Below are 14,504 nucleotides of genomic sequence, written 5' to 3'. Positions count from 1 at the left end.
TCAGAGGCCCTGGCCTCTTAAGCACTCATATCTAGTAACTTCATTTAATACATTCACCAGGGATGAGCAGACAAGTTGAAGGAAAAAGGGATTGAGAGAAGAAAACAGACTTGTAAACCAAAAGGAGGGTTAGGTTGTGGCGGTGGTGGGGGTGTACTTCAGAAGCTCGACTTTAACACATGACTAAATCTCCACTGTGTAACAAGCTAACTTCCCTGCTGCCAAAACATTATGCGAGGAGGGGAAAAAAAAAACGGATGTGCTAGATTGAACCTTGAGACCATTTTACCATTCTCGGGCAGGTATTATCTACAGAAGCTGTTCCTCTCATATTAAAAACTTGAGCAGCGCTTTTCCAGATGGGGCTTTAAAGCAGTGACTCTCTTCGCCACACGTACTAAATCCATAAAGAACAAAGACTCTGTGTGACTGCTGCTTGAAGTTACTGTTCCTCATACTGACGGCAAGTGCTGATAGGCCTCTCCCTTCACTGCTGGCAGGCAAGCAAAAAAAAAAAGAAAAAAAAAAGGCTGACTTCAAATCATTCATTGCCCCTTTTAGCCTTCATGGATTCTTAAGAGAGTACTTTACAAGTTGGGGGAATCCAAAGGGAAAATAGGGTCTTACACGACTAATTAAAACACAGACTTTGCCTGGAGGGGGTTGAGAGAAGGGGAAGCAATAAAACAATCCTCTCCAATCTCCCAACAAAGTAACTCAAGGAAATTACTCAACTAAATATGGTTAACTGCACGCTTGTGGATATGAAGATTCAAGGACTATTGCTTTTACTAAAAAGAACAGTACTCGACAGAGTAAAATTTCATTAACTATAAAAGCAAAAAATGGACCTTTAATAGAATAGAGGTTACACTTTTCTCCACACAAGCAAACAGCCCTATTATGGTGACAAAAGACTAACTGGAAATCAAGATGCCCTCTGGAGGCAATCCAAACAGACAGCTAGTAATTAACCTGCTACCTAGCGAGCCTTTATTTGCGATCATTAACACAGTTGTAAAAATGTGAAAGAAGCCAAGGAATGGTATTTCACTTCAGGCAATCAGTGCAAGGTCTAGCCTTGCATAGCTATCTTGTTTACATAGCTATTCACAGTCACATTTGGCAGCCTCGCAACACTCTGAAAACCAAGACACTTGTAGGCTACATATGTCTAATCTCTTTGCCAAGCTACACAAGCTACTCAAGAGAGTGAAACTTGCTTGCAGCAGCCATTTGGTAAAACTATTGCATATTTAAAAAAAAAAATGAATGTAAGTAAACCTTATTCCAGATGGAAGAATCTGCCACCTGGCAGACAAATTGATCAAATGTTAGTGAGAGGAATCACAGCATTTTCTCTTTATAAAATACAGCAAAACCTGATTGCTCATTTGCAGACTTTGATATGTAAGAGCAGAAAAACAAACTGCTTTCAGTAATAGCTCACACTGTCATCAGTTTCCATTAAATGACAGCGTGCTAAAATGTAGAATAAAGCTGAGCTAACAGATCAGTGTGTGAAATGCTTATGAACCAGAAAAAAAAACTCTGTATGGCCGTGAACTCACACGTGTGGGAAGTAACACTAAAATGCACACGTGTAATAACTTCCATGCTATTTCACTAAAGCCCCTGATTTTCCACAGACATTCTTCAAGCTCTCACATGGACCGTCTGTGTCTGTCTGATTCTCCAGGCAAAACAGGGCCTCATTCATCTGAATAAAAGAGCAGTTCAGCCTGCCGTGGCTGTACCGAGAACAGACTCTGAGGAATGAGACTGTATTTCCAAAAAGGGCCGCAGAGAGAGAGAGAGAGAGAGAGAGAGAGACAGAGTGCGGGCTGTGGCGAAAAAGAGGAAGTTTACATTTCAGGCAAATCCTTCTGTGAACAAAGACACAGCAGGATAAACAAACAGTGCATGTGTCTGATGCTCAGCTCTGGAAGCAGTTAGAAGAATCCTACTGCAGCAGGATGAAACTGTGTTTAAAAGTCATCAGCAGTCAGCAAAGCACATGTGATCTGTTGTCTTGAAAGCAAAAAAAAAAAAAAAAAGAAAAGAGAGAGAGAGAGTGGCGGTTGGGGTGTGTGTGTGTGTGTGATTCCTGTGTGGTTACTGTCTGCAAGCTAATCTGCTCAAATAGCCAGTGACTGCTCCATTTCACACAGAGCACATGGCTGTCTCACCTCCACACACTGCCACCCTATGGACAGAGAGCTGAAGTGCAGCTCAAGTGCTGTTGCTGTGCTAAAAGAGGAGGTGGAGTGGGGGAGGAGAGAGTCATAATGTGTAAAACAAAAAAAAAAAAATTAACTCCCCACACTATAATTCATGACATGCGTATTAAGATGCTCAATATGGCGCGATGGCCCACAACGCTGTGGCTTCTTTTTTTTTTTTTTTTCCCCAGTACCAATGCTTATTCAGAAATCAATTACTCTCCTCTGGTCACACTTGGCTGCTCTCAGTGTGTAAGCTAATGATTCAACCATCTCGTTTACAGATAGATAGTGATAACCAGAATAAGCACATCCATTATAGGTCAAGTCATTCAAGCTAATTTTTCACATCTTGAATTTTTCCATCTCCTCACATTCCTCTTTTTTTCCAGTTTGGCATGAATAACAGCAGAGAGAAGTAATCTCAAAGGCAAATGTACGGTCAGCGTGTCAACACTGGGTGCGGTGAGAAAAGGATGTGTTATTTAAAAAGACAGCACACAGACAGGGTGTTGAGGCTGTGTTATGAGATTAGACTGTTTTTTCGCAGGAGCGAATGGGTAAAAATCTGTCTGTGTGCAGTCGGAGCAGACAGTTGGGAGATCAGTGCTGAGGTCAAGAGGAGCCACTTAGCTGTGCTTTGGCCTTCCAACCCCTACAGCGTTCAGAATCAACCGCTCAACTGTGGGAGTAGATAAAAAGCTTGGCAGCAGTCTTGCAACTGGAGACGGCTACATTTACTAATGCATGCAGGCTATATTTATGGATTTTTAAAGGTACAAAATGGAAATTAATGGGAGTAGGTAGGAAGGTGGGAAGCTTGCTCATTAGCCAGAGTATATATTAGGTTAGCCTCACTAGTCCAGATCCCAATAGGCACTACATCTAGAGGCTTGTTATAAACAAACAAAACAATAAGCAATCCAAACTAAAACCATACCTCTCCCATTTACAAGTAAACCATGAAGGTCTTTTTTTCCCCTTCAACTATTATCACTATAATTTAATACATGCCTTAATGAGATTTAAACCAGATGTGATGATGTTTTACCCCCCCCCCCCTACCGCACACATTATTACAACAGCAATGAGACAAGAAGAATAGCTGTCCCTTTCATGTCTCTGGTGAGGAGATAATGTGCTGAAATCTGAGAATAATATGTTAGGTGTCATTTATGATTACATGGCGAGCCCGCTATTCTTTGTCTTTATTGTTTGGACTTATGAATCAACTGAGCATGGAAGTGTGTTTCTCATTATGCTGTTGTGGACACACAGAGAATTACTACTCAGAAGTGGTGAGCTGGAAATTCTGCAAATTGCTTGTTTGGATGCACATACTCTGCATAATGCATGAAGCATCTAACATATAATAGATAGCGTGTGTGTGTGTGTGTGTGTGTGTGTGTGTGTGTGTGTGTGTGAGAGAGAGAGAGAAAACGAGAGCAAACAAGTGGGAGAGAAAAGGGGATTGTGAGGTGGGCCAATGTTGTTGATATTTGACATTGAGCAGAGTGGAGACCTAACATGCAGCACGCTAACTTGTCTTTTTAAAAGGAGCAGTGGGGAATAGATAGCGTAGACTTGGTGCAGCACTGGCTCCTTGAGTCAGCTCGTGGAAGAGCGATGGATGGAAGTAAAGATGGATGGGTCGCGTGAGGGAAGGAAAGACTGAGCGAGGGAGTGCAAGCTGTGGCGCTCTCCCTGTTCCTGCACACATCAGCAGCAGGAGGGCAGGGATGCGCGGAGGCCACAGCGAGCCAATTACCAAACTCATTAAGTAACCTGCTAGTCGGCTTTGAACTGCAGCCCCCCCTTTTTTCATATCGTGACTGGATTCTCTGCCGCTGTTCTGGACATTTAGATAGGCGCTGCTCTCACTCTTGCAACTCCTTTTTTTTTTTTTTAAATGGCAGGAAAGGAGAAAGTAAATGGCAAGACGGTAATCACATTTTGACATGCGTTCATTGGAATTAAAAGTGCAACACAGAGTTACATTAATCACGTTGCCAAAGATAGCATTGCACTGGCTTCAAAAACGGACAAAGGTGTTCTTAGCCTAATGCTAAAAGCAAATAATAAGGCCTGACCCAAATGTTTCAAAGCTTCAATCGTTATATAGTATAATAATTGATTTTCAAATCCAGACAGCCCATAAATTAAGAATTAGTAATCCAACATGATTCATTATGCATCAACATTAATTATAGGTTATTCTCAGGAAAGGACGTTTAAACGTAGTGACAGACATAGTTTTGTGGTTACAGTTTAACAAATCAGATAAAAATCTGTTCCAGCATGATTTCTAGTAGCTGGCATACATGAAGGGAGAGACAGCACTGAGTCAAAAAAAAACACAAAATGTTACGAATCAACGCACATTAGAGCTACGTTACGTCACCAGCCACGGGGAAAAAATTGCTGTTATGTAACATAATGTGGAAGATTATCTACAGAAGATTACTGTTATGATTTCATTGCACAAAACAAAATCCCATGACTTTTCGAAATCTTTCAATGATTTTTACTAATTCCATGACTTTTCCAGGTTTTCCATGTCTGTACAAAACCTGTTGTGGATGGGACATTAGCCATAATAAATTAAAAAAAAAAAAGTTTGGTTTGAGATGGTTACTTGAACCTATAAAAGGGGATTTAACATCATGATAGACAGCGATTTGTGCTAATCACTGTGCTCAAAATCAATTTTGAAGCTAGAAATTGGTCGGTCAGGTCTAAGTAAAGACGCATCCTCCATCTTTATATACAGTCTTTGGTATGAAATAGTTTCAAAATTTACAAAGATGACCCCCAAAAAGTCGAGTGCCAGATATGCCAAAGGCACCTGAGGTATCACAAATCTACAACAAGCTAAATAAATTAAGTATCAGCTCAGCCAGATTGCAAGGAGCTCCTTTTTTCTAGCTACTATGCAGAATGTTAATGCCCCCGCATGCTAACAAAGTGTCCGACTGTCATGATATTTTAGATGCAACACTGAAAACTGATGTTTCAAAAAATGTCCTCTCGTCCCCTCTTCCCCTGCTCCCACAGAGCTTCAATTAATCGTGCACATTTCTAAGAATCAATGCCCCCAAAACTGGTGATCTGGACAGCCCTAGAAATAATGCATCCAGACACTAACACAGGAGAGGGTTAGCATGAGTTAGCAGTAGAGGGATGAATGAGTGCTGACAGGGTTGAGCCTTTATCTCCAGTGGAACAGAAAGAAAGAGAAAGATGGCTGCGGGGGGGAGGAAGAGAGTGGAGGAGCACAATGAGGGGTGAGGATGATGATGATGGAGAGAAATAAGACTGAGAGCACCAAGGGCAGGTAGAGAACATGACCAAGGTCCACAGGGTGAGCAGGAATAGAAACATTTTGGGGGAAGGAAGGGGGGAGGGGGGGGTTAGAAAACGCTGTGTTAGTCAGCGCTCCAGTGTCACAAAGCATTGTTGACTAACCTTGACTGCATTCACCTCCTAGCTCACTGCCACACTGCCTCTCAACAAGTATTGACACAACGACAGTCTGCAAGAGAAAAACTGAAGGGGAAGAACAGACGCACACAGAGGACAAGGGGGGGAAAAACATAAATGATGTGCAAATGGAACAAACGAGGTGATAACAGCTTGACAGTAGAGGTGTATGCATGGGTGAAGACGGCAGCCATATTTGGCATCATGTTGAACACATGGTGAGTGTAGCCACTAAAAGAAAAAAAAAAAAAAATACCCCTCACAGTGCAGTTAACATTTTCTACGAGAAGATTGTGAGCATTTATTTTAAGCCAGTATTCATTTCCCTCTTCACAATAAACCTCTCTGGATACACACAGATCTAGACACTCATACCTGCTACACACACTGCTACACACACACACACACACACACTCACAGTCCCCCCACCCCTGAACCTCCCCCATTATCCCATGAGCCCTCTCTTCTCTGCCTTGCTTGACAAGAGCTTGGAAATAAAAACATCACAGCTCTGCCTCGCAGCACCTGTTCAATAACATTGACATTTCACATTCAGCATCCGCACACCGAGAGATTCCCTGCATTTACTCTCTTTAACACCCAGAAACGCAACACACACACACACACACACACACACACACACACGCACACGCACGCTATCAATCTGCTACATTTCAATGCAAGAATTTTAATACTGTACAGACTGGGGATGTGTACAAGTGTGCATTTCTGTCCTGCATGCATGTGTGTGTGCGCCTGCAGTTATGTACCATATGTAACAATGTGAATAAATTGTTGAGTGGAGATCTAGATTTTAAGAAACATTTTTAAATAACAACTCAGTGATTAAACGTCCACTGTGTGGGATTCAGGGGGACATAGTGGCAAAAATGGAAAGACATAAGTATGTTTTCTTTCAGGCTGTTCTCCCAAATGGTTTGTACGTTTTCCAACAAAAAATAATGGAACTAAATTTGTAGGGCTGCCCCTTGAAAGTCGGAGACCCTCCGAGATAGCTTCAAGTCGAGCTTATCCTGTGCAGTGCTCTTCTGGGGACTTTTTGATCCCCAGATTTTGCTGCAGAGTGAGTGCTCTCTACTTTCATGCCTCTCTTTGATGCTGCGGATATGCAGGCAGCGGCACAGAGGGAGAGAGACGGTGAAGAAGTGGCGAATTAACAGTCACAGCAAGTTAATAAGAACACAGTTTGTGGCTTTTGTTGAAGTCTAGTGTCAGCAAAAATGTTGTGCATTTAGACCATGGCGGGCCGCCATAGTCTAATTTGTCCTGCCACAGTCTAAATGGAGCTGGACTGTTAATTAAGAGCTGTATTAAAACATTCATGGGTTATTTATAGCTCAGTAGATGCAAAGACGTGCAGAAGAAGGTCAGGCTGATTAAAAGTGAAGCTAAACCTCTCCACTGTGCCTAAAACTCTCTGTCACTTACAAAAATAGGCAATTAGAGTGAGACCACCGAGAGTGTATAATCACCTTAAAATAAATACTTTTGTTACCTTGAATGAGTTGTGTATATATACATTTGGAGCGGGTCCTCATCTACGCAAATCTCCACGTTGAACCGTCATGTTTCCGCAGTAGCCCAGAACGGACAAACCCGACACTGGCTCTACATACGGCCATTTGCCTTCTAGAGTTTTAAATTGGCCACCATAGTTAGTTCAATTTCTGAATCCTCACCGTATACCACTAAGTCCTCCTAAATCGTGCACATTGGACCTTTAAAAATTTTGTAGAAATAGTGTAGTGTGGAGTTGTGTCCTTTTCTGTTCATGTGATTCAATTTTTTTTTTTTTGCCCCTTTTTTGGTTTGTTGCAAACCCAAATTAATGATTAGAATAATTTAAGTGATACATTTTGGTTAAGAATAATATATGGTACGTAGTAATTTGCGGAGGAGCAGATTAAGGACAGGACACCCTACAGACAAGACAAAATAATGAGCGACTGATGAATATGTAGGGCACAGTATGATGAATACATGTAGGAGTTTGTCTGAGCTATTTTTCTTGAAAGGATGTTGTGGCTGGTTTCTTAACCAATTATTTCTCCACGTCAAAGCTAGAACAAAACAAGGCATCCCATGATATTTACCAGATGTACAAAAATGATACTGTTTGTTATTATTCGTTCGCTGCCTCTGATGCAATACGCCTCCTGAATTCAGCCTGCATTTTGAAGTGAAATGGTGTGTTCCCTTTTTGAATTTGAAAATAACACCAGGTGTGCAGTGAATAAAATCCAAGTATTTCTGTCCGTGCAATCTCAGCACTGTACAACGGCACAGCGAGCAGAGCAAGCTGTCAAAAATAGCACAAATGCACACAACAACATCACTCCCGATAAGCACATAACATTTAAATTTACGCCACGATCAAACTCACCAAAGAGGATTTGGGGGGAGGGGGGTTCTAGATGTTTGATGTCAACATTTGGCTCGATATTCTTTTAGCTGCATCGTGGCACTATAATGCATGTTTTTATACAACAGTCACCACCTGAGGAGAAGATGAAATGCACAGTGGGCCACCTAGTGCCAATGTGCTCCATGGTGTCACCAGGTGCAGCCTAACCTGGGTGGCTGAGCAGGGACATCTGTTTGACAGCATTAGAGCCATCAGAGCGCTGCCATAACCACAGATTAAATGGCAGTAAATCTGAGGATTAGATCTGTGTATGAATAGCTCACATTGATTTCACAATCCCTTCAGTAACTCTGGAATTTCCACAGGGACAGACAATGTGGCCATCAAGCACACACACACACACACACACACACACACACACATAATCAAAGACTCATCTGTCTCCCAGTTTTTATATAAAAAAAAAATCATTCTGTGACTAGCCCATCTTCATCTTATTCTGCTCATATCTCGGCCTTGAGGCTGTATCCAAATAGCACGAGGCATGCAACATCATTCCTTTAACTAACTGCCCATCCATCCAGTCTCTCTCACAATAGAGCAACTAAAACAAGCTCAACAGGCCTAGAAATGTCCACTCCTATATTCCAGTATGTGTGCTCATGTGAGAGCAGGATCACTTCCATGCTCTGCAAGTAGAGGGATATTATATGTGAGCACCGTGATACGGTGGTCAACAAGGGTGAACTCGCTGCAAAACATTCGCATTAGGAGAAAACGTGCTGTAGCTTCAGCAATAATGCCAATTCAAACATAAAAATCCCAAACAAATACAACAACGAAAAATGTGCTGCAAATTAAAAAAATGTGACACAGAAAGCAAAAACAAATTTTAACAGCAACATGCTGCAAATACAGAAATAATGCAAAGTAAATAAAAACACACAAACCCCCAAAACAAATGCAACAGAAATGTGCTCAAGGGTCCAGGGTTAAGTTCAACTTCCTGTTTTTTTTTGTCTTGTGTATGTTCCTTTTTATCATTCTGTGCGCACTCTAAATTCGGACCTTTCTGCGAGTCTGTGAATGCAGCGCAGGTGGAGCTCTCCATGAGTTATTTTTTTTCCTCAGCAGCAGTTTGAGTAGGGGGTTGGATGGTTGATCTGCTGATCTGGTCAGAGCTGATCAAAACAAATCAATGGATAAGATAAGGAGTTGCTGCAGCAAAGTGACAGCAAACTTGAAAAAGAGACCAGACGAGGGAGTGTGTTTTTGGCACAGAAAAATACATTTTGGCCTTAGTCTTTTACAATATTTTAAAAGAGCAATAGATTTATATAGCTAGTGTTAGCATGAGGCTAACCTGCCGAACTCCTGTTGTGTTGACTGGATATGCAACATTGTTTTTTGTTTTTTTTTTTTATTTTATTTTGGAGGTTTGTGTGCTTTCCATCGTGCCTGTATTTGTAGCATGTTTGCTGTTAATGTTCTTGTTTTGGCTTTCTGCAGCACATTTTGTCATATCCAGAATGTTTCTGTTGTGTTAGTTTTGGATTTTCTTTTGTGTCTTTGAACTGGCATAATTTCTGAAGATGCAGCATGTTTCTCCTAATGGAAATATTTTGAATGCATTTGCCCTTGCAGGCCACCGAACCACGGGATGATGAGGATGATGACAAAGACAATCTGGACTTTCCTTCTTTAACTGTCTGGTCTCTGTCTAAGTATGTGAACATGCACAGTTCTCTCTCTCTCTCTCTCTCTCTCTCTCTCTCTCTCACACACACACACACACACACACACACACACACACACACACACACACACACACACACACACACACACACACACACACACACACAACCTCAGCCCCTCTGAGACCCTTCTGACACAACAATCCCCAAATCCCGCACTGAAACCTCAATCCCCTCCGACCACCATGTCCGTTTGGAAGCTGGCTGACATCAAAGACAACTGCTTCGCTTTCATGACTTTAGTCGGCTTCTCAGTCTGTCAGTGTCTCTGGCTGTCCGGCACATGCTCATCAGAAAAGCCACTATTTTAACACCAGGCTCAAGCTAACCACTTCAAACACCTCCACAGCACAACACGGAGAAACCAAAGAAAGCATGTGCTGCATCTTCACTATTTCCACTCTAAGAGGCAGGGTGGCAAGTGTGTTAGGATATAAGCAATGATTCCAAAACGGGTGTCTAAGTGGAAGACAACACACCACTACAAGGAATTAAGTCCAAACTTCACAACCATATTTGGCGACCTGACTCTCTCTCTCCCCAAAAGGGCTGCTCTGGTCATCATAGCTGACCGTAGCTACCTATCAAACCAAACGAAAGCGATTACCTGGTGATTAGTGTGCGTTGTGAGGCAGCTCCATTAACCTTTGAGAAACAGTGTGGAGGCTGCAGTGTCTAACCAAGTGGAACGCTCTTCTTACTACCTCCGAAAAAAGACATGAGTGAGGTGAGCGAGAGAGAGAGACTGAGAAAGTCGGTGTGACAGAAGAGCAGCTCCTGTTAGGTAAGCACATTGAGCCGTCAGGCCGGCACATTCATCAACACACAGAATGCCAGTCAGCAGCACCAGCAGGCTCACCCGCCTCTCTGCCACGCTACTGTTACTGTGGTGAGGTGGGGAAGGAGGGAGAGTGACAGGGAGGCATTTGCAAAGCAGATTTGGACCATTCGCCCAAGCATTTGGCAGTGCAAATGTTTCTATGCATGGTTCGGGTGGTTTTTACTAGCGTTTCCCCTGCCCTAATAGATCAGCAATGGGCTGCTAATGATATCATTATCATACATAGACTGTAATAGTTTGGAACCAGGGTGTGCCAAGATCAATGGACGGCAAAATCTGGATCAATTGATTAGTCTGCCGCTGTTAAGCTGCTAAAACATATTTTGCACACAGTCAATGTGTTGCTGGAGAGGCTGTGAATGAATTGGGTCCCTGCCTGTTTTCAGAGTGCAGCATCCAGACATGGGGTTATGCAAGTGGATCTGTGCCATATGAGAAGTGAGCCGAATTGGCAGGGCTGATGAGCTTCCTGGGCTCTTCTTAATGTCAACCACAGCCACTACTATTACACACAAAGTTCCAAATTAGGGCTAAAATGACTATTTAACAATCCTGACGAAGTGAAAACAAATGTCATTTCTGTTGTCGCTTTGTCACTGTGAAAGTCATGCCACCACAATATCAAAGTGGTTTAATTTAAAAAAAAAACATGTAACCAGCAACAAGCCTGCAAGTTGGGAAAATGTGTTTTAACTTGCACATGGTGCAAAGGAAAATTGGTTTTGTTCAACATACATGGTTAAGCATTAAAAGACTATTCATCCTTGTGTGGAAGAAGGAAAAGTATCATCATAGTAAATCAAAATTACAATTATAGGACATGGTGCGATGTCAGATGTTTTTAATCTTGAAGCATACGGCCAAGGTTGAGGACTTGCGAGTTAGTTTGAGTTTGTATCAGCAGAAACATTTAAATAGCACGTAACATTTTCAAACATTTCCTCATTTCTTTAGCAGCATGATGTGAGATTTGATTCCTGAATAATTTTGTGATTTATGCAATCAGTGACAATTTATGTTGACATTTTAATGTGTGGGTATGACTAAAGAGTAGGCCTGGTAAGGAATATTAAACTTGTTGTGTTTATTTTTATTTATTTTAGACCTGCAACAAATAGTCAATTAAGCAATTAGTTAATAGACAGAAAACGTATCTGCGTTCATTTTTTTATGGATTTATAGCAAAAATGTTTTAGCTTCTCAGTTGCAAGGACTTTCTGGTTTTCTGACTCTGTTATGACAGTATAATGAAAAAGTTTGGATTTTGGACTGTTGATCAAACACAAAGCAAGACAATTGTCCCTGTGGGCTCTGGGAACTTGCTCATGGTCATTTTACCCAATTTACAATTGAACAATTAATTCATTAGAAGATTAATTGGTAGTATAGTTGAGTTGAATCAACACCTCTCTCATAAAATGAATTTTCCAAGCATGACAAAGGTGCCATTTATTGCAGGGCTATTGCATTGAACTGCATTATATTTTAAAGATATTAATTTGTCGCGTCCACCTCCTGGACAGCGTTGAATCATACCCGCTCCTGTTGTTTCCTCCGACCGACTTGGTCTCAATCAGGACTGTAATTTGAGAGCAGGCTGATTGTATTAGGAGGTAGCTGATTGTGCTGATGAGCAGAGAGCTGCTGAAGAGAAGAAAGTGGGCCAAGCACGCTGAACAAATACTGCCATCAATGACAGGTGGGATGATGTAAGGTTGTCAAAAAGACTGTTCATTTTGAAAAAAATATGCAAACTGGGCAAAACAATACTGTCTGAATTAGTCCAACTTTGAGATAGGGGACTTGGCAACAGCAACACTTTTTCCAATGCAGCAACACCACCTAAATCACATTTAAGTGAGGACAATCTATCCACAGGGTTAACTCGATCTGCAGCATGATGCAACGTATTCCACTATACAAAGGCTAATGCAGGTAAATCAACCTAGTGGACTTGAATGCTTGACACTAAGCTTCCTAGCACACTAGCTAGCTCGAGTGGGCGAGAAATGAACCCTGTTATGTGTCCTGACACTGGGCCCTGCTCCCCGGCAAATAAAAACATGCCTCTCACTTACTGGCTGCCTGCGCCCACAGCCCCATACATCAGCATTATAAAGGAGCTCGGCAGCCTCAAGGTCAGCTCAATTTCCTCCTGCCGTTATGAAGTATCAGAATCACAGCGAGAGGGGGCACCCACACACATGTAAAGAAATGATTTAGGGAGCGAGGGAGGGGAGGGAGAGAAAGAAAAGGGGGGTGAGGAGGGATTTGGAGTGTGAAGGAGAGGTGGTGTGTAATACAATGGGGAACTGTGACAAATCACCAGGAGAGAACCAGCCTCTTCTACAGTAAGGATGTGTGAGTGCGGGCATTTGTGAGAAAACGTAGAGAGCATTAAGCCTACTTCATTCCACACGCTAAGAGAACATAGTAGTCTGTAGTATAAGTAATAGGATTGAACATTTTTTTTGTCTAACAAGCCGATTCCACTCGTGTACTAATCGCTCAAGTGTAAGTCTGAAACTACAAAGCAATTAGACCTACTGAATTATTGTTTCAGAAAATGTGAATACGATGTTTACCATTTACTGTAATTAAATTCTAAGCTGTTACATGGGCATAACAGCGACCTAATGCAAACTAAATGTCTTTTTTTCCTTTTGAGATCTGGGCCCATTCATCACATGCCCAAGCAATTTGATAAATTACACAGAAGCATGAAAGCTGATCATTTGCGTAGCAGAGAGTGTTGTGCATGTGTGTGTGTGTGTGTGTGTGTTTGTTTGTGTGTGTGTGTGAGTGTTTGCCTCTGCCTGAGTCGGCAGTCATCCTTGGCTGCCTCGCTGGCTGAGGTTTGACATCTTCAGCTAAGAGCCTGGGGAAATAACAGCAAATTCACTTAATGGCACCACCTCATCTATTCCTCATACAGGGAGAGGAGGGAGAGTTCCTTGAGGTGTTACAAAATGGCTGTGTGCTCTCGGCTGTGCTTGCCGTCTCTCCCATCCGTGGGGGTGCAGGTGTGTGGGTAAACACAGAGCGCATTGAGATCCATCACCGGCCTTGGTCAGCCACCAGCTGTAATTTGCAGTCAACTCTGACCCTTTGTGAAAAGCCAACCTGCCTGTGCTGCCGCTACGAAGCTTTTTGTAGTGACAGAGTAATCTGGTTTGATGTGTGTGTGGTCGCATATGTGTGTGTGATGATCTGATGCAAAGACAAACATATGTGGACACTGATGCAGCGTATGGCTGCAGGTACGTGCATGCATGTCTGTGCAGGTGTAAGTAAGCATGTGTGTGTTTGCAGGGAGTGCTACAGAGCCAGAGGTGTAATGGCCCCACTCCATCTTTGCGTGAGGTATTGCAGAACAATCCAAAGCAGCTGGGAGGGGGCCGGAGCAGGCCTGCAGTTGGATAACATCTCAGCGTAACAGCAGGTATGCTATCAGTGCAGCCCGAATCCCCTTAGGGCTATTTTCAGAGCCTCTGACCCCAGTGTGACTGGCTGGATGACGTCCCTGTGCCAACAACACAGGAAGAGCAAGACCCAAAAGCATGCTGCTGCTTCCTCTCGACTGCACAACATTTCACTTCAACAGCCCCGAACAGCTCTGCTATTGTTCAGACGTTTCACTAAAAAAGACTCAACGGCTCGATGACTAAGCTCACAAGGGCCGCAGTTTTTCAATAATTTACCCAACTCAGACAATGAATTATAAATCACCATGTAAACACACTTTTCCAATTACCCTAACCTGAACACCTTCATATTCAGAGAAAGCATAATCACATTAAGACATGCATTCCAATTGCTTT

The 14,504-nt window shown here is 42.4% G+C and overlaps 1 protein-coding gene across 2 annotated transcripts in view; it reads right to left on the bottom strand.

Moving 5' to 3' along the window:
* The window catches only part of rerea (arginine-glutamic acid dipeptide (RE) repeats a), a 153,408-nt gene that overhangs the window by 115,270 nt on the left and 23,634 nt on the right, over positions 1-14,504 (bottom strand). Inside the window, exon 2 of one of the 2 annotated variants that reach the window (XM_088082237.1) lies at positions 5,688-5,768. The exons of the other annotated variant lie outside the window; for it this stretch is intronic. The gene's annotated coding sequence lies outside the window, so the exon portion shown is untranslated. The remainder of the gene's footprint in view (positions 1-5,687; positions 5,769-14,504) is intronic. 2 annotated transcript variants of the gene reach the window in all.

The sequence above is a fragment of the Plectropomus leopardus genome, chromosome 9 (genome assembly GCF_026936395.1).
Source record: "Plectropomus leopardus strain MGB_pleo_1.0 chromosome 9, ASM2693639v1, whole genome shotgun sequence".
Lineage (NCBI taxonomy): Eukaryota > Metazoa > Chordata > Actinopteri > Perciformes > Serranidae > Plectropomus > Plectropomus leopardus.
This window is presented reverse-complemented; position numbering and strand designations above follow the sequence as displayed.